General features: G+C 41.0%; 1 non-coding gene across 1 annotated transcript; it reads left to right on the top strand.

Moving 5' to 3' along the window:
• The first annotated feature begins 573 nt into the window (after window positions 1–573).
• Window positions 574–680, top strand: LOC131222091 (small nucleolar RNA R71). Its single transcript, XR_009159798.1, has one exon. It is a non-coding gene; the product is annotated as a small nucleolar RNA R71 (small nucleolar RNA).
• Window positions 681–22,310: the final 21,630 nt, after the last annotated feature.

Consider the following 22,310-nt stretch of genomic DNA (forward strand, 5'->3'; position numbering starts at 1 on the left):
TGAACCAGTTCTTCTTGAGGTTTCCCCTGATTTGGATTTTGATTGAAGAAACTTTGAGGGGTAGCAGTTTGTCCATTTCTCCAACTAAAGTTTGGATGATTTGTTCAATCAGGATTGCATGTATTAGAGGTTGGTCCATTGAAAGGTCTTTGATAATTATTTACGACATTGGATTGTCCATTCAACACTTCTCGAAAAGCGGGTATTGTAGGACAATTTTCAGTTGTATGAATGTTGCAATCACAGATGCCGCAAACACTTTCATTAACCTTATCCTTCTTTCCTTCCATGGCCTCAACTTTCCTTATGAGCGTAGTCACTTTACACTTAAGATCATCCTCTTCTTTCAAGAGAAACAATCCACCTTTCTCCTTTAATTGAGTCAGCCTAGACGTAGTGTTCGACTTTGGGTAATAGTCCCATGATTGTGTTTTTTCAGCAAGACTATCGAGGTAATTCCATACCTCGTCAACATTTTTATTAATGAACTCTCCATTACACATTATCTCGACCATTTGGCGCATGGAAGATGTCAGTCCATCATAGAAAAAATTTGTAATGCGCCACGTTTCAAAACCGTGTTGTGGGCATGAACTGACCAAATCCTGGAACCTTTCCCAACATTGGTAAAATGTTTCATCCTCCTTTTGGGTAAAGTTCATGATTGCTTTTCTAAGGGTAATTGTTTTATGATGTGGAAAGAATTTCTTTATAAATTCCATTTGCATATCATTCCATGTGCCAATGGATCTAAGACGCAGTGAATGTAACCACGTCTTAGCCTTCTCTTTTAAGGAAAAAGGAAAGAGTCTCAGCCTGACTGTGTCCTCAGACACATTTTGAAAATACAAAGTGGCTCTGATCTCATCGAACTCTTTCAAATGTAAATATGGTTCTTCAGATTCAAGCCCATGGAACTTAGGAAGGAGTTGGATAACCCCTGACTTGATTCCATATGTCCTGTATTTTCAGGAAAAATTATGCATAAGGGCGTACTCACCCCCACTGGTTGTAAATAATCTCATAAAGTACGTGGCGGGGGTGCTTGATACACCTCATTTTCATCCTAAATGTCCTCCACCCTAGGTTGGGGTAGAAGAGGTTGGTTCCCAGCCATCACTTCAATTAACTCAGGGGATTTCGAGTGGTGTCTAGTCCTGCGATGGATAGTCAACCCCTCAACCAATCCTCCTTCAGTCAAGAGACGTCGAGTGTTGTCACGGGCCCACTTGGGCATGAAACACTCGCAGCCCTCAATCAAATTTGAAACCTAATTCTAAGAAAGGAAAAGAAAATCTAGAAAGAAAGAGAGAGTTGGAAAGAAATTACCAAATTGAAGTCTCTAAGTTAAAGACCTGCAAAAGAAAACAAACAAGTCAGTTCTAAAGAGAATGTCTAGAATTTAAAAAAAATCCTTTAAAAGAAAGATAGAAGTAAACTAGTTTCTAAAAGAAGAAAGTCCTACACTAAAAAGTAAATTAAAAAGAGATATGAAAAATAGAAAGTGGAGAGAAAGAACTTACCGAATTAGAAATTTCTATCTTAAAAGCCTGCAGAATAGGAAAGTTAGTTTCTAAACAAAAATTCTATAAGTAGAAAATTAGGAAACAGAATTAGATTCTAAAAGAGTTAAAATTAGAAAGTTACTAAAAATAAAAATAAAAAGTTAATTTCTAAAAAGGGAAATAACTAACCTAGTTTCTAAAAACAAAAGAAGAAAGTTTCTAAAAATAAACTATTTCTTACAAATAGGAGAATACTAGAATTAGAAAATTTCTAAAATTTAAACCCTAATTTTAAAAAGTAGAAAAAGTAGAGAGATTAGGAAGGAATTACCAATTTAAAAACTTATGTCAGGATCCTACAAAACAGGAAAACAAGTTAGTTCTAGAAATAAAATAAAAATCTCAAACTAAAGTTATTCAAATTCTAATCTTAAACTAATTCTAAACCGAATTAATTTCAGAGAATCGCAACTGTTAGTCCCCGACAACGGTGCCGGTATTGTTCACTCCTCAAGTATAGGGTTGTGATGTAATAATAAACTCGGTAAGATCGAGGTCGAATTCCAAATGACTGATACCTATACGTTATCTAAAACTAAGTAGAATTAAAACTAGACTAAGATGGAATCAAAATCAAATATAAATTGATGAATAATGGTGAAATACTAATCTAAAACTTAAGAAATTGAGAGGAAGGAAACTAGGGATTCAGAGGATCCACTTGTAGAGATCAGGGAGATCTTACGGTCAATTCTTGAACTCAACTGGACTTCGAGTCCCATCTTCATCCAGTTGAAAGGTATATGAATTAGAATGGATTCCATCATCTAACCATGCCCAAGAGACAAAGCAAACAACATGATTAAACTTATTACCAACTAATCAACAGTGCATGAAAGTTAGGAAGGGTACCATCATCCAACCATGCCCAGGAGACGATGGTGAACAACAGGGCTTCCTGACGTCATAAACATCAAAAGGGAAAAAGAAATATTTAAAGCCATTGCAGACCCATTGTAATTTCAGTCACAACAGACCATTAAAGACTAAGAAAAAAAAAAACATTTCTTTAATAATCAACTACAATCAAATTCAGTTCATGAATTTAAATTAAAAGCAAGAAATAAAATCTCCCATCTCGCTACAGGCTTCACCTCTTAGCCCTAGCTAAGAGGTTTAGCCAACCATAGATTGGCTAAGTCAAAAATAAACAACAAGGAAGGAGAAAAGAAAAAGAAAAAAAACAAAAGAACAACTCTCCCTGACCTCAAGTTCTCCTTCAATCTTCTCAGCTGCCTCCCCCCTTCTGTCCTCCCGTCTCTCTCCTCTTTTATCTCTAGAGTCGGCGAACAGACTCTCTTCGTGCTCCACCGTTCGCAGCAGACTCCTCATGGGACTCTATTCTTGTCAGCAAAACCATCTTGCGTTGGGGTGATTGGTGGGGCACAAGATCAGCGTCGGTGGAGAGATCCACCACGTCCATTAGATGCGCCTCGCAATTCTGATAAGAGATGGACGGTTTTGGATTGGATTTGGTGTGGTCCATGGAATCAATCACGCTACACATTTTTGAACGCTGCAAAGCAGTCTTCTTGTGACCTCTGTAGTGGGAATTTGTCAGTGTGATATTACCCAAATTCAACATGGGTTTGACTGGTTCTCACCCCTCTACATGATGAACGGGTTGGATTGTCAATCCGATCGTGATCGGGATCACAGAACCAGCCTACAGCGGCTGCTTTTCTCGGACGCACGGCCTTTTACGTGTTACCGATTGCAGCGAATGCTGTGGGGTCCATGTTCTGAGTCCAATGAGAAATTCACTCCGTCCATTAGTTCCCCCTCGAAAAACCAGTGGAACCTGATTGGTTTTGGAGCAGATTCGTGGTGGACCGTGAATCATTTCAATTCATCGTCAGTCTTCCGTTTAGACGGTCGAAAACTGATCCTCACTGTTTCTTAAGATTCCGCCATCTAGGCTAGGATTATAGGAGGCATGGGCTTCTGATGGACGGTCCTGATTAGCCCGATGAGCCCTGATGGTGGCCCACAAGAGTTGACTACCACTCCCTGTTGCAAAACAGAGACCGCGCAACCGAGCGCTGTGACGTTAGTGGGGCCCATGATCGGTGATGTTGCAAAAATTCACTCCGTCTACTCGTTACATCTCAAAAAACCGTTTATGATGGTCGGTTTTGGGAGAACTTCTGGCGTGGCCCACTGAATTGTAAGCCAGCCGTCCGTCCTGCGTTTAACGGCTGGAAACGCGCATACACTCGCATGGGGGAAAAAGGACACCTAGACGTGGGTTACACCCACCCTCTGGATGCAATGGATGGATCCGATCTTCAAACTAGATGATGAGTGGGGCCCACAACGCAGAACAGCGTCGAACGACGTAAACACTGTTGCGTTTTGATTTTTGGAAGAAGAAGTCGGTCAAGGGTTGTTTTAACCGATTCTTTGTTTCTGTGCACGGCCAGTGCACTTGTGCACTATGCACACTCATTATGATGTTTTCGAGAAATCCGCTCCGTCTATCCGCTTTGTCAGCTCATTTAAACAGTTGAGACCAAAACTGGAGAATATCCAGATATCAGGTGGGCCCCACTTAAGGATTTAAGGGGCTGATCTATCCGTTGGGCCACTTCCACAGCGATCCAATGGCTGATTTTTGATTTGTACGGTTAATTTTTTATCCTCAGCCTACATATAGAGTTTTGAATTGAACGGATGGTGGGAACCCTACGATCTTGCATTCTGGATGTCTTTCGGGCTACTTGAGCATCAGTTTCTCGATTTTCTTAGATCCCTGGCATGCAAATCTGTCGATCTTGGTCTCCTGGGGTCTGTCCTATGCTTTGGTGTCATTAGAGCGTTAAATTCATGCTTTAAGCACCCTTTTTTGGTCCATGCTCGTAAGTACACTCTGCATCACGAACACAATTAAATCGGGCCATTAAATGCTAAGGCTTTCTAAAAGAGTTTCAAGGATTCCTAAAAGGATTTTAGTGTTTCTAAAGGGTGTAGCAAGGGTGAGATTCGAGGTTGTTCGAATCGGATAAGTCCTTTCTCTTTGTAATTTTTATTTTTATAGTGGAATTCTGTCACTTTGTGCCGTGGTTTTTTCTGAAAAGATTTTCCACGTTAAATTTGTGTTATCTTGTGTTTGCTTGGTGCTCTTAGATTGCTTTCCTAGATCCAAATCTGTGTGATTCAGTAACACAAATCCCAACAAGTGGTATTAGAGCAATCGTTGGGGCACAGATCTGAATCTGAGGGATAAATAATAATGGTAAGCACTAGGTATGATATCAAGAAGTACTCGGGGAAAAATAACTTTAAGTTATGGAATAACAAGATGATCAGTTCCTTAATCAAGCAAGGCGAAGATGGTGCTCTCAAGGAGTGAAAATCTACTATGCAAAAAAATCCTCTGAAAATCGCCTACACTTGAAGCATCAGTGGTATAACTTCAAGATAGCAGAGGGTGGAGATTTGGAGGCTCACATCAACAACTTTAATAATTTGGTTTGCAAATTGCTGGATATGGAGGAAGTGATGAAAGATGAAGAACAAGCATATATGTTGTTGAATTCTCTTCCGGCATTGTATGAGTCATTCAAGGACACAATGTACACCATGAATAAAACCCTGAGTATTGACACCGTTATCTCAACCCTTTAAAGGAAGGCCATGAGAAAGCTAAACGGCGACATGGGGACATCTTCTGATGCATTGTTTATGAGGGGCGGGAATTTTAGACAAGGTACAGGATCTTCAAGTTTTAGATCCAAATCCAAAGGTAAGGGCAAATGTAAGATAAAGTGATGGAACTGTGGGATGGAAGAACACATGAAGAAGGATTGTACAAATCCTAAATCTAAGAGAGAAGAATCTGAGGCTTCATACAGGGAGGTCATGCTATCACGTCAGATAGATCGAGTGGATGTGATGGTGATGCCTTGTCTGTGTCTACGATCAGACGCCCATACGATGATCATAAGGGCGAGTGGATTCTAGATATAGGAGCATCTTTTCATATGACTCCTCAACGGAGTTGGTTCACTAACTAAATGGAGTGCGATGATAGACAGGTATTTATGGGTAATAACAGTGCTTGTAATATTGTAGTTGTTGGTTTGGTGTGCATTAAGATGTTTGATGGGACAGAGCGTACCCTGACTGATGTGAGACATATTCCTAATTTGAAGAAAAATATGATTTCTCTTAGTGTACTTGAGGTAATGAGCTGCAAGTTCACAAATATTGACAGTGCTCTTAAATTATCTAAGAGGGCATTGGTAATCAGAAAAACACAACGACTCGGTAATCTTTACAGGTTGATTGGAAGCACTTCAACAGGTAGAGCTGCAGTGGCTGTAGTGGATTCCACCTCTGCACGTATGTGGTATGGCCATATGAGCGGGTAGCGCATGAAGGTTGAGACGCGTGGACAGAGATACAGAGCAAGTGGAGCAGCCACCTATGAGAAAAATCACACCACATAATCGCAGGATATCGGTGAGTATATGGACAACTCCAATATCTCAGGGGATCCGTCTTCTATTCAAATGGCTTTAGGTTAGCCTAGTACTGAGAAGTGGAAGGTAACTATGGATGATGTGATGAACTCATTATACCAGATCGACACATGGGAGCTAGTAGAGCTTCCAGTGGGCCAGATAGCGGTTGGATGTAGGTGGATCTTCAATAGATTACATCATAAATACAGATCGAGGTTGGTAGCGAAAGGTTATGCTCAGAGAAAAGGGATCGACTTCTCAGAGATATTCGTGCCGACAGTATAACAGGTGTCTATTAGATCCGTGATTGGTGCTGATTGGCCAATGCAATCTTGAGTTAGAAGGATAGATGTGGTCTCTGCACTTCTGTACGGAAAATTGGAAGAGCAGATCTAAATGAAACAACCAGAACAGTTCGAAGTTAAAGGGTTGAGAAAAAGAGTTTACAGGAGGTCGTGGTATGACCTATCGCCTAGGCAGTGGTATAAAATTTGATTCCTTCATGGTAAGTCAGGAATTGTATGTTGATGACATGTAAATCACCAATCATAACATGTCTGAAATCAACGTACTATGGACTCGGTTAAGTATAACATTCAAGATGAAGAATCATGGCCTGTAAAGATGGTTCTCGGCATTAAAAGACTGAAAAAGGAGTAGGCTTTGGTTATCTCAGGCAATATACCTTGGGTAGGTATTGATCAAGTATATGATGGACCAGGTGTCATGACCCAAACTCGGAAACCGGGCTCACAAAATTCTCGATCGCAGAATCTGGCGCTGACAGCCTCTTTTGTACCCCATTCTCAGCTCCTGACACCAATATACCAGGTTCCGATCCTGGGATCCTACAAGGAAGATTTCTATAACATAAGTTTATTTCATAATTAACATAACCAAGATCATAACCTGCAAATAATAACCACAGGAACATCATCACAAAATTCACTAAGAATAAAAACTTTACAAGACACACAAAAGGAAAGATACAATGGCTATAACAAAACTCCAAAAGCTCCACAGCATGCTCCTCTCCTGCTCAACTACTGTCTAACGTCACCTGTACGCATCAATCGTGCATAAGTTTATAAAAAGCTTAGAGGGTGGTGTACGTGTGTGCAGGACAGGTGCCAAATATGCAACATTAGAGTATGCAGAATATGCTGGCAAGACCATGAATACTACCAGTCGTAACAAAGCTATGCAATAAAAGGCAGGAATACTATCAGTCATCTCAAGACTATGTTACACTAAGCATGAATGTTATCAATCACACCAAGGTTATGCAATGCGGGGCCTACATAGCCAAATGTCATATGTAAAATGCGATGCGATCATGCCAGTCCTCATATCAAGTCTACATATCAGTACAGTTTCTCTCTGAAAAATCACCAGGGTCAAATACACTCCACGCTGACTGTCGCCTCCCTAGCTGCACAGCCCAGTGAGAGGAAGAGACTTCACTACCCGCCTCTAGTCTGCCAATAACTACCTGACTCGTCGATAGCGGACCCATTTGCGAGCTAGTCAAACTTAGCCTAGCTTACGCCCTCACTCGAATGGGAAAGGCTACACCCCCTTCCAACCGACCATGACACAGTGCGAGACGCGATCTAATGGTATTCGGCACCGACGCTCATATTTTCACTCGGTCTAGACGTTGGAGCATCTCCTAGTACCAAAAAGGTTTTGAGACTTTCACCCAAGTATATCCTACGTGCCCACAGTGCTAGAACCAAGCATTTCTAGTGTCCAAATCTGTCCATCCACGATGTGCCTGTGGAGGCTACGGCCCTGATGATGCTAGGGCGAATAATAACCGTGCCATGCAAAATGCGAGATGTATAAATCATACCAATCAACCATGCATCAGTCCTGCGTATATGGCGCGCTCATGTGGTGCAACTCCATCACTCAAGGAGTCCCATAAACAACCTGCTTAATGGCTCATACCATGATCAATCACTCCTCAACCAAGCTACACATGATGCACATGGGAATGAATCATGAAGATAACTAAGCATAACATGCATTGATGTTGTACTCTCCTTTTAACAAGGTTGGGTCTAGGTACTTAGACAATTCTACATGGTATGGAAGGAGTATAACCAATAGTAGGGGCCCAACGGTTTGGGGTAGCGCACAAAGTCTAGGTAAGCAATATTATGGGCCCAAAAGATGAGAGTGGGCCTAACAAAGGGCCTAGAGAGGTTCACAATGTGGACATTTAACCACCATTGTTCCCTAGAAGGCAGCCCAACAAGGAATCTAACTAAAACAAAGCCCATGGCCCGAATACAACTATGAAAAGAAAATGGGCAGCAATGCATAACATCCCATACCACATGATGAGCCTCAAGAAACGGCCCATAGCCTACATACATCAACATGGGCTCAATTGGGCAAACCATGGCCCAAGTATCATGGCCAACGAATACATGCATTATGATGGGCCTCATGGGCAGCCCATATGCCCAAATACATAGGTAAGGCATATCCAAGATTCACCAAGATGGGCCTCACAATTCAGCACAAGTCTGGGCAAGATAAATGGGCAACAAGGGTCCAATTACATGCAACGTATCAGCCCACAAGGTCCAGCACAATAGGTAAGCAGCTCAAGGCTGGAAGTCCAGTCCATCTGGGCCTGCTGGACGTCTAAAAATCTGGACTTTCTTGGTCCTCAAACAATCAGATAAATGGTGGGCCTCACAAGGCACTAATGGGATCCAATATTCTCAAAAAATACAAGCATGGTATGTGTGTGTGTATGTGTGTGTGTGTGTGTGTGTGTGTACAACACTCTCAATCTGGTGGGCCTCACATCTTCACAACATGCAGTTATAAGCAGAAAGTTCTTTAAGGCCTTGCTGGACATTCAGCCCGCCCAACTTCCTGGGCCTATTGGGGTCCAACAGATGATATATCTAAATAAAATGGATACTCCATGGTGACCTATACATGTCAAAGTGGGCCCCACCAGATAGAAGGTGAGAGTACAACACATAAATCAAAGTGGGTCTGCTGCTAGACTTGCGGTCCAGCAGCACCCCAAGCGGCTTGGGCGTCCTAATGGGGTTGGACGGCTGGCCCTACAAACATCCAAGGTGGGCCCCACTTGTGGACGTCCCACCAGGGGGTGGACCACATCCAAGTGGGCCACACAAATGGGAGGACAGCATGGACAATACATATAATCAAGGTTGGTCACATGGGAGGGACGGCCAGCCCCTGCTGAATGTCAACCTAGCTGGAACATCCAGCAGGTGGGCTGCTGGCCCAGTCACGGTAACCTCCAAAAATGGGCGGTCAGGATGGTCCACATACACCTAAGGTGGGTCCCAGCAAGGTGGGCCATAAGGAAGGTAAGGGGAGAAGCCATATATACATACAAACAAAAGTTAAAAATCTAGACAGCAAGGTTTTTAGAAAATAAAATGTTGCTAGAATGTTGTTGTCCCCATCTTATACACCCAATGGAGTGGGCCCAAGCCTACTCAATTAAGGAAAAATTGGGTGGATTATATGCACCCATGAATGAACAACAAGTGGGGTCCACATGAGTGGCCCATCATCCCCAAAACCAAGCTAATATGTATGTTTTTCCTTCATGCAGGACTGCTGGACGGTCTAGAAACTTGGACCGTCCTGCCCTCTTGGGCCTGCTCCATGGGGCTCCAATCAAGGGTGGATGGAGTGGGTTTCATATACATCAAGGTGGGGTCCACATCTCAGAGAAACACCCTACATTAGGAAGAAAATGAGGCTACAAACAAGGCTAAACTCCATATAACATACAATAACAAGGACTCAGAAAAATTTGGATAACAATATGTTGCTGGACATTCCAGCCCATAAGTTGCTGGACGGGGAGAAATACCTCAAATGAAACATGGTGTGGCCTACCTCAGTGGACCCCACAAATCTCAAACTAGGACTCCAATATCAGATCTCATTGCATGCCAAATATGGACAGTAAGTGGGATGCCCAACGTCCAGAAAATGGACAGCAAGGACGTCCCACCTTGCTAGATGGTCTAGGCATCCTAGACATACTAGGTGGGCCACAAACACAATCAGGAAAATATAAGGGAGAAAGAGAGAGAGAATATCACAGCCATAAGAAGGACTCCGCCACTATGAGCCCTTCTCAAGCAAGCACAACCATATATCAAGATAATACATGGGCCCCATGCATGCATGGACCCTACAATAAAAAACCTAATTTGGGGATACCATCCCCACCATGCATCTAAGGTCTAGATGACCCATCAAGCTATAGATCAAAGGAGAACATCATGATGGGGTCCATGGAGAATGGCCCAATCATGGCAACATGCATGCATAAAGTGGGCCATTGGCCACACTCATAGAGTCATGTAAGATCTCCACCATTGATTGGTGGGTCCTACACACTCCCATGAAGGAAAACAAGTTATAATGGAAGAAAAACAAGAAATCTAGTATAGGAGTGCACCCACCTCAAAGCTCTTCCTTCTATCCTTGGGTTCTCTAGCTCCAATAGGGTAGTTCCAATGGTGGAGATGGGTGTAGGAGGGTTATATTAATGGGAATCAAGGGAGAAAGAGGCTAGAGAAATGGGGGAGGGTTGGACGTCCCAACTTCTCTTGCAATGGAGGGAGAGAAGGAAATGAGGGAGAAAGAGAGGGAGATGGAGTGTTGTAGAAGTGTCATCATAGCATTATAAGGTGATTATTACTTTTTGGGAAGAAAAACACTCATTGCCTTGTTGGGAAGAAAACTAATTATGACTTGTAAGAGAGGGTAGGCTATAGGTAGATCTCATAGGAAATGATAGAACTAGGGTGGGTCCACCTAGGAAAATGTGCACAAGCACAAGGTAGGTCCCACATCATGATCAACGGTGCAAATATTGCATGGGATACATCTCTTGATCTACACCTCGGATTGGCGCATGAGACGCGGCGTTGGAACCACGGCGACGATGCGGTCGCAAAGGCATAGTTCGGGTCGAATTGGTTCGGGTTTATAGGGTGGAACTTAGGGATGATCGCAAATGTTACCTATAGGTCACGGGTTGCCGGAATTCGACTGGAAGGACCGCGGGACCTAACGGAATGGAATGGATACTAAGTTATGGGTCTGACACCAGGAAAAGTCGGAGAGTGTTCCCTACGCGTCTCTTCTCAAGTTTTTCTCAGGACATATCCCAAAACAGATGAGGAAAAGTAGGATATGACTTATGAGCCTTATTCGAATGCGGTTGGCAGTGCATGCCATGGTTTGTATTAGACCGGTTATTTCACAGGTTATCGATGTTGTGAGCAAATACCCCGGTAAGAAATATTGGGTAGCACTGAGATGGTATAAAAGATTACATCTTTACTTTTGAGAAGACGGGAATAAAGGTGGTTGGGCATGTGGATTCAGATCCGACAGACATGCTCACCAAGGAGGTTCCTACAGAGAAGTTCAAGTTTTGTGCAACTTCTCTAGGTTTGGCGATGGCATAAAAGGAAGACAGTGTACACGAGAAGTTATGATGTGATGTAGAGCTAACAAAAGAGGTCAAGAAGCTACATGATTGAAGATTGAAGATATGGTGGAGATTGTTGTTAAAGGATGTCTTAAATCTTGGCGCTGCTCGACCAGTCGAGGTTCTGGCTCGACTAGTCAAAGGGGTCCTTTGACTAGTCGAAAATAGTTCGACTCGAAGTCCAGTAACGATGTATTTTAGAGTTCTAAGATGCTCGACCAGTCGAAGGGGTCCTTCGACCAGTCGAAGCCCTGGCTCGACTAGTCGAGGGTTACGCAGACGGTGCACGGTTTATGCGCGGACTGGGTAAATTTGAGGGGTTTCTAAGGAGGTGCGTAAGTGGGGTTTCCCCATTTATCAATAGGAGTCTTTAGGGCCATTCTCAGGCAATGCTAAGGCTTTCTAAAGGAGTTTCAAGAGTTCCTAAATAGGTTTCAGGGTTTCTAAAGGGTATAGCAAGGGTGAGATTTGACGTTGTTCGAATCGGGTAAGTCCTTTCTCTTTGTAATTTCTATTTTCATATGAAATTCTATCACTTTGTGCCGTGGTTTTTTCCCGAAAGGGTTTTCCACGTTAAATACGTGTATTCTCTTGTGTTTGCTTGGTGCTCTTGGATTGCTATCCTAGATCTAAATCTGTGTGATTCCGTAGTACAAATCCCAACACCCACAACTCTACAACAATCACCCATCGCAATCCCACTCTCGCTCGATCACGAACAACCATGCATGATGTTCCAAGAGGGCATGCCCATACCCTCATCAGTCCCCGATCCATCTGCACATGCATCCCACGAAACCTTGGCAAGTCCTATGGTTAACAAGACCCATAACATATAAAAGTTGGAAGACCTAATGATACAGTTCTTCCAACACGAGGCCACATCCCTTGTCCAAAATGTGCTAATGTAACCATTGTGTGCCCGAGTCAATCAACCAACACAGTCTCTCAAACCTCAAATCTCCCTCACACTTCCACTCAAATCTATTTTCACCACCATACTATTTAGAGCATACAACTCACTATGATAGCAGAAATAACCACTTTCATATTTAACCTCTCTCATTCTAGAGCCATGTCCAAAAGCCTCCCCTTAATGGGAGCCATTTCTAGATATAACCTCTCCCAATTGGAGCCAAATTCAACAACCTCCCGCTAATGGAAGTCACATTCATCCTCCCTATAATGGGAGACCATAGGAGCTCGACGAGGTCGACTACTATAAAGAAGAAGCAATCAACACAATGTCGCAAGGGGTAAGGTGCCCCTAGTCTAGTTTATAACTTTGAGAGCATTTTTAGGAGCAATTCCATGCAATGGGAAATAAGTTGCAATGGTAGGACGGTGTGGATCTTCCATATGTCAAGTTTTGAGACCTTTGTCTCTTCTCAGATGTGCAAGTGCCCAATAACTTCAAGGTACCCAAATTTACAATGTATGATGATAGTTTCTTCTCCATAGTCCACCTTAAGGCTTTCTATGGCAAGCTTGATGTCATGGAAAGCAATAATGGGGTGTTAATTTACTTATTGTAGAAATCCTTAAAGGGTGATGCATTAGGATAGTACAAGTCACTCGATCATCACAAAATTAAGAATTGGGAATAATTTTCTCAAGTTTTTAATTCTTATACAACCTTAACATGGTTCCCAGGAGCGTAGATTTGGTCATCCTAAGATAGAGGCATCGCGAGTCCCTATCAACTTATATTGGACAAAAGTAGGATATATATATATATATATATATATATATATATATATATATATATATATATATATATATATATATATATATAGAGTCATGCTCCCCGCGCACCTACGCACGTGCGCACCTTTGCACACGTGTCATGGGTGTCTAATCAACGGTCCATGTGATGCGGAATCCCATAAAACCTCACATGAAAATTTTTCACCCCGATCTAAAATTCGTGGGCCATAGCAAAGAGAAATTCAAATCAAGGAGGAAACCGTTTTAATTTTTCATGGCCCATCAAAGTTCTAGATCAAAGCAAAACTTGGTCCCGAGGGGTTTCACGAGGTTGCTTCACATGAACGGTTCAAATTTTAGATCCACATCACGTATGATGGGTTCTCAAAAAAGTTCGTATGCAGTACATACGAACTGGTTCGCAGGTGAGCGTTTCCGTGTGTGTGTGTATATATATATATATATAAAACCATTAGAGTGAAAATCCCAATTGGTTATGTGGAATAAATTTTCATAATCATCCACTTGAAAAACCTTGAGTATCTCTAAGTACCTTATTTCAAGCCAAAAAAATTTTGCATTTCGCACGGTGTGATTTGGTTTTGTCATATCTTTTCAGACAAAACCCTACTTGTATCTTTACGGACTCTAACTTAGATAAGTAGTAAGAGAGTATTATTTGTTTTTTTTTTTTTTTTTTTTTTTTTTTAATAATTATGTTTGATATTGGAAATCAAGCATGTTACTTTACTTTTTGCTTATATGTAGGTTATTTAATAAATATGCTTATTTGCTGAATAAGTAAAAAATCAAGACAACTTACTTGTTAAGTAAATAACTTATCCAAAATAGCCAACTATTCAGACATGCCCTTAAATTAAGGGGTCGCTTGTTGAAAACTACTATTTTATAAAATTCCCTTGAAAATTTAATACAAAGTGGAGATTCAGATCCATAGCTTTTCTTCACTTCTCAACACTAAGAGTTGACCGTTAAACTATTGTTGTTTGCTACCGTTGCACTGGAGACTAGTGATCAGATAGATGGCTAGGATTATCTAACGGGCTGAATTACCATCTTCATTAGATGCAGATCGCTTCCAGCCCCGTCCAGGTAGGATTTCCATGGGGCCACCGTGATGCATGTGTTTATCCATGCCATCCATCCATTTTGACATATCATTTTAGGGCGTGAGCCAAAACAGGAGGCAGATCCAATGCTCAAATGGACCACACCGCAGGAAGCAGTGGTGATAATGCTGCCCACTGTTGAAACCTTCCTACGGCCCACCATGTTTGTTCATAAGGTCCCGTAGACCCTGATGAAGAGAAAACATAAATATCAGCTTGATCAAAACTTCTAAGGCTCCCAAGAGATTTTTAACGGTACACATTCAATCGCAACCATGTGGTCCACTTGAGCTTTAGATCCGTCTCATTTTCGGATCTAAATTGATCTAATAAAATGAATGGATGACGGGAATAAAACTAATACATCACGGTGGGCCCAAAGAGCCCTTGCCAGGACGGAGTCCGTCCATCTACATCCACAGAGACGGAGGGGCTGTTACGGTTTCCATGTAAACTTGCCACGATTCTCTACTGAGAGCGACGCGGATTATGCACTACTCACCCACCAAGGACTTACTAGAGAGGTCCCGTCTGGAGGCGGATTGCGTACTGAGTAAACTCCGTGGGGTTCACTATAATTTATGTATTTTATCCAATCCGCCCATACATTTTACCAGATGGTTTTAGGGCCTAACTTAAAAATGAACATATTAGAAGCTAAAATGGACCACACCACAAAACAGTGTGAATTGAATGTCTACTATTGAAAATTTCTTGGGGCTATAGAAGTTTTGGATCAAGCTTATATTTGTATTTTCCATTTATCCATGTTTGTGTGATCTTATGAGAAGGTTGGATGACAAATAAACATCACTGTGGGGCCTAGCAAGGTTTCAACAGTGAAAATCATTATTTCTACTGTTTCATATGGTATGGCCCACTTGAGCTTTGGATAAGCTTCGATGTTGGGTTCAACCCTTAAAATGAGATGAAAAGGAGTATGGACGGTGTGGATAAACCACATACATTCACTGTGGGCCCAACTGAGTTTACTCAGTACGATAGGAGCCTACTGAGTAACTCAGTACGCAATCCGATTTCGTCCTGGGCCTCCTTGGCCTCTGTGGGGCTCACCGTGATGTATATGTGTTGTCCACGCCATCCATCCATTTAAACCTATTATTTTCATGAAACCAAAAGGATAAGACTTAAGTAGACCCCACATATTAAAGACCAGTCGGTTTGGATAAAGTTGATATTTATGTTTTCCTTTGGTTCGTGTCTTTGTTATCTTATGAACAGGTTGGATGGAAAATAAACATTAGTCGACCCTAGAAAGTTTTCAACTGTAGTAGTTCAATCCCCCTTGCTTCATGTGGTGTGGTCCACTTAATCTTTCAATCTATCTACCCCTTTTAATCTTATACCATATGATAATCTTTCAAAATAGATGTAAGGCATGGATTAAAAAAATATACATCAAGGTGGGCCACATAGCCCGTGACAAGACCGGCCCCCCTTAGCCGCGCGAGGATAGGTACTACCCCGGCCTGTTCGGATCTCGGGACCGGCTGAGGCTCTGAGGAACACTGAGGGACCACTGTGATGTATGAACTTTATCCACACTGTTCATCCATTTTTCCATATTATTTTAGAATACTATCAAAAAAATAGAAAAAATCCAAATCTCAAATGGGCCACACGGTGGGGATTAAATGTCTACCGTTGAAAATTTCATAGGGACTACAGAAGTTTAAGACCAAGACGATATTTATTTTTTCACTTCATCCAGGTGTATATGACCATATCAAGGGTAATACCCAATCCGCGTCAGCTATACAGAAATTTCCTAATTCCGCACGCGTGTGGAACGGTTCAGTTCACACGCAGGAACATGTACAAAAACGAAACACGTGTGATCTGGAATTTTCATAAGGAAAGATGCCTTCTGGAATAAAAATCAGGCCGCCATAGCTAAGGTGGGCCACAGCATATCAAAACAAAACGAGAGAAAAGAAAACTACAGTTAACTGTCAACGGACCTCGTGCAGAGTCTCCACTCCAATCGATATACCACGTTTCCCATGTGAGACGCCAGAGGAATTATTTGGTGCGATGGGAGAGTATGACTCGTCTACACGTCTGCACACCATCGGAAGGGGAACTACATGCTCTGGACGGAAGCCGATTAACTAAGACCCCGGCCCTTACCTTGGGGCCCACCTTGATGTATATATTTTATATCCATGCGAACCACCCACTTTTTTAAATCATTTTTAAGGTACCATCCCAAAAATGAATATTCAATTGTTGGTACTCAGTTCATTTCATACCATGTGTAACCTATGTATGAGATACCATAATGATAAAGCGGCTTGATTCAAACTGATAAACTTTGATCCTGGGCAGACACCGAAATAAATAGACATGCCCAAAAGAAATGTATATGACCACATTCTGAAAATATTGATCACTTATTTCCCCGATATCTTTGCGGAGGATCATGATAAAATAAGTGTGATATATCAAGAGAAAGATCCATTCTATGACACATCTATCTAATAGATTCATTGCAAAATACGTAGGTAGTGTCAAAAAGTTATAAATAGGGATCCTCCTCATAGAAAAAGGTACACTAAATGACCCTAGTCCAACTACACTCATTACAACCCTACACTGACTTAGCCATCGGAGGGCCCTCGGCAACAACTAGGCCACTCGTTTTTCTCTGTTTTCCAGGTGTGTGGTGGGCTAACCAGGACAACTAGATCTTAGCATCAACAAGCTTGATCTAAAAATTTTATGACTCGTTAATGATCAATTACCACTCTTTTCTATGGTATGGTCCACCTGATAATTGGATCTGCTTTAGTTTTGGAATAATTCCCTTAAAAAATATGAAAAACTAAATGAATGACATAAATGCGTAATACATATATCAAGGCGGGCCCATGATAAGGGTCACACTGTATTAAGTTTGGGGTCTCATCTAATCCACTCCCCAGTGGGCACGGCTTGGGTATTGAGTACTCTATGGAGCCCACTCTGATGTATGAGTCTTACCATACTGTCCATTCATTTTTTTCAAGGTCATTTTATGTCAGGAGCCAAAATTGAAGCATATCTAATGCACAAGCGGGCCAACTCATAGGCAATAATAGAATATTGAAATCCATCATTGAAACTTTTGTAGGGCCCACAACTGTTTATTTGTCAACCAACCTGTTACTAAGATCACACAGACATGGGTGAAGAGAAAGCACAAATCTCTCTAAGGAACTTCCCCATTCCTCGGAGATCAGCCTCACCCTAGACTAGAAGCAAGATATCTGTCAACCCTACCATGATAAATGCATTCTATCTGCGTCGTCAATTCATTTTCTAAGATCATTTTAAGGCATGGCCCAAAAATAAGGTAAATCAAAAGCTTAAGTGGACCACACCCTAGAAAACAGTAAGTTCTGCAATGCAAGTCATTTTTCCCACTATTAATTGTGGCATGGCTTACTTGGGCTTTAGATCTGCCTTATGTTTGGGTCCATGTTTTAAAATGATTTAGAAAAATAATTGGATAGGGCAAATTAAACATCATGATGGGGCCCACATAGTTTCACCACGGAAGCATGGCCAAGACATCATGCAAAACAAGTGACTTTTTGAATTGTGATACCTAACAAATCTTAGAGAATAAATGAAAATGTAAATAATTAAAGTAAATAATTGTTACTTATTCACCTTACTTTATACTAGAGTCGTACAGCCCGGTTAGCTCGATTCGACTTGCCTCGGCTCGAAGTTGGATTCTGACTAAGTTGAGCTGATTTTTGAAGCTCAAAAAAATTCCGAGCCGAGTTCGAGCTTGCCCAAGCTCGACTCGACTTAGATCAAATTTCAACTTGAACCGACTCAGATCAAATCAACTCAATGACTCGGTTATTTTGATCAATATAGATGCTGCTCGCCAACTGTTTGATGAAATGACTCAATTAATGAATTATTGGCGAGGAAGGAATGGATATGGCCAGGCATTTGATTTTGATGCTGCTGGTTAGATGTTTGATTTTGATATTGCTCCTCAAGTGTTTGATGAAATACCTTTAAAAATGTTGTTATTATTTTGTATTCTTTGAGAAATTGAATATGCATAGTATGTGTTTAAGAAAATGCTGCACAAGCTCGGAACTTGGCTCGATCTGCTCAAGCTACTGACCTAACTGAGCTGAGCTTGCCAGATAGCCTCGAGGACCGAGCCAAGCCAAGTTAGAGCTAGGGTTAGCTACTAGCCGAGCCGAGCCAAGCTATGCCAAGCTGGACTCGGTGCTGACTCATGTACAGCTCTACATTATACTACTTACATGGAACCATATAAGACATGAGAGTGGCCACTTGAGTTTTGGATCCATCTCCTGACGTAAGCTAGCAAATGAATTTTCCATATTGCCCACCTAGCTCGTCCGCGCAGAAACTTCCAGCGACAGGTCGAATCTTCCCAAGATCGGTGGGATCAATATATACACGCCACCTATTTGTACAGCATAACATACCCAAGATCTGTGGGGCCCATCATATTTTATACATGTCAAATCTTCCCCGTCCATCTCGTTAGAACATTAATATTCACCGTACATTCAAAAGAACCAGCCCAGTTAAAGCTCGGATGTGCCACGGCAATGGGGAAATAAGTACATTTGTGCCTGGAACTTCTAAGTTCCCACCGTGTGTCCCACCTGAGATTTGGATAAACTGTTTTTTGTATTTTCCCTTCATCCTTCTGAACCACATCTGATTGACGGTTTTGATTAAAGATAGGCACTATGGTGGGCCCCACACAAACCTATGGTACGGCCACACGAGTTGTATTTCTGGTCTCAAAGGCCTAGCATTGAAGAGCGCACCTGATGGACGGCGTGGATTTTACACAAACAACGTGGTGGCCCACAGCTATTTACGGTTGATTCTGTATGGATCGAGTCCCCTCGCTTTCTCTTCTTTCAACTACCTGTGATTTCTGGTTGTTCCAACTGAGCTCTCCGTGCAAAAGTCTACATATTTTGGGGACTAGATCTGAACCGTTCGTCAAGTGGGCCTTAGCCACTAAAAATCATGCTAATCCTGAAATTTTAACGTCCAACTGGTGGCAATTACGTGGACGCTCAAATGACCAATGGTACAAACTATATCCACCGAATGGACGGCTCTGATTATTTGATCAGTGCAAATTTGAATCATGGACAGTGAAAAAAGTTCATCAGGTGGGCCATTCTACCCTGATGGATATAAGATCATGACAGCCATGCTTCTATACGATGGCCTAGAAATCGCTGGAACCGTTGGATCGTGAGAATTTTGAGCGATGGACCCAAATTGGTCCTTCAATGGAGGATTTATAAGAAATCATGCTGATCATAAAATCCTAACCGTTAAAAGTTTGGCATCTCCATCGATGGTAAATGATAGAAGGATTCAGCTATCCACACTAAAAAACTGGCTGATTTGGACGGTCAGAATCATGCAATCAGCGATAATTTGAGATGTAGATCCTGTTGAACGGTCCAGATGACATCCCGTATCTTTGAGTTGACCCCGTAAAGTCTTCTCAGTCCGTACAGACACAAGCCAGCATAAACGGAAGCTAAACAGAAGAAGAAAAAAAAAAATCCTTTACTATATCTTGATTCTTGACAAGGACGTGGTTTCAGATAGGTGGCATAGCCATCCACACAAGCCAATGTGGCACACGTATGAAAGATCCGTGCCATTCATAGAGTGGTCCTCACGCCGACTGTTTCATGATCCGTGCCACCCACTTGCATCAAGAGTACCGTCCAATGAACGGACCGGATCCTACACATATGAACCAAATTGACAAGTACGGACCGTTGGTATTTTGTGCTTGAAAATGCATGGGAAAATAGCAATATTCTCACATACACACTCCACCGTTAAAACTTTCTTAGGCCCAACGTGATGTTTCAATAATGTTTATTTTCCATCCAACCCGCTGATAATGACATGGAAACCTAGATGAAGGAAAATAACAAATCTCAGCTTCATCCAAACCTTCCATGGCCCACAAAAAGCTTTTAATAGCCAATCAACACTATCTCCCGTGAAATGGTCCACATAAGATTGGGAAGTACTTTATTTTTGAACCCATGCCATCAAATGACTTTTTAAAAACAGAGGGTTTTTATTTTATTTTATTTTTTACACACACACACACACACACACGCTTGCCATGGGATTTCACCACGGGTGGGTACTTGAACCGTTGACCCGGTGTTGAAACTCTTCAGAGTCTACTACCTAGGTAACAGGGTGGTAACATTGATGTGGAATAAATATATCAAGATGCATGTTTTACTGTTCTCTATTATGCTTATTTCAAATTTATGTCATTTAAGTTTTTAGTTTAACATGTGATAGAGACATGTTTTACTTGTTTCTATTATGTTTATTTGAAATTTATATCATTCTTGTAATTTATCTTATCATATGTTGAACTAGTGTTTACTTGCCTCTATCACATCTGTTTCAAACTTATGGTAGATATGATCTCACTGAGATTTTAATTCATCAAATTAACAATACTTAAAAATTACAGGAAGAAATGAAAGTTGTATATAAGAATATCTAAACGGCTACTTCCATTAGAAATAGATTTTAGTTTATTTTTATATTTTGAAATACTATAATAAACTTAAAGTAATAAAAGTGATGTGAAGATTTAGTAGGAATGATGATTTGGAATATAAATTTATGAAGTTAATATTTAAGGTTTAAGTTAATTTAATTGTAGTTTGAATGATTTAATTATAATTTGATTTGAATGAAAATGTATTAAATGAATATATGAAACATTAGTTCATATTTTAGAGCTCAAGATTAGGATAATCGTATTCATATTTTGAATTTTCAGGATGTGACAATTTTTTTCCTCTAACTTATCATAATCGTATATGTAAAAACAAGTAGTTCGCAACATAATGATCATCTATTAATCTATATCAGCTTGATCTGGTCATTTGGTGGGCCACAAATAGTATGCTACCTCATATAATTGGCTCTATTGATATTTGCCTTTCCTACTATGTTTGATCATCCTAATTTTTGCATTATATAATAATCACAATGAAACCCACATTTTGCACGGATATGATATTTGAATATGTAATAACTTAGCGAAAAAAAAAAAAAAAAAGTTGTATCGTAAATGTATGATAATTTCTTAGTTTAAATCCCAAAAATCTAGGGTTTCAACATAAAGTGAAAGAATTATTATCTCAAGTATGCCCATTACTTTTTGGGAGCCTGGCTTATAGTGTGGCTTTTCAAAATAATATTTTTCTACATTGAAAAAGATGGTTCGATTTTTTCTCAGATGACGTCATTAACACCTGGGGACATTAACCCCTATCATACATCTTACGTGAAACCCACGCGGAGGCCATAAGTCCACATTAAGCGAGACTATATGGTCCACACAAAGACATATCGAAATGTTAATGAGGTAAAGATAGGGAGGATAGATGAACTATAAAAATTTCACCCACATCCAAGCGTTTGGGCCTGGCACTAAGTGAAGAGTAGTTTTCAACGTGGAAAAGTAATGTTTTCAAAAGATGCTGAAGTGGCTCTCCGAGTGGGTGTACTTGGGCTAAAAACCCATGGTAAAAATATATAGAACGACTGTACAGGAAATCCAACAGACATTTTATCTCTAAAACGTCATTTGCATAGAAAATCGGATCCGTGAAAAATGTGTGGCGCAACATAAAGATCATTATTCGGCTTAAACTATGGTGGTCCACTAATTAGAAGTGCTACACCGTTGAATGGAATTGATAGACGATGGTATGACTTGATATGTGTTATTGGCCCACCTAATTAGCGGATTTCTATGATCTTCACTTCAGGTCATGTTTGTGGCATGACACACCTTTTCCACGGATTCGATTTTCTTAAAGATGAAATTTTGATGGAA

This window comes from Magnolia sinica, chromosome 12 (genome assembly GCF_029962835.1).
Source record: "Magnolia sinica isolate HGM2019 chromosome 12, MsV1, whole genome shotgun sequence".
NCBI lineage: Eukaryota > Viridiplantae > Streptophyta > Magnoliopsida > Magnoliales > Magnoliaceae > Magnolia > Magnolia sinica.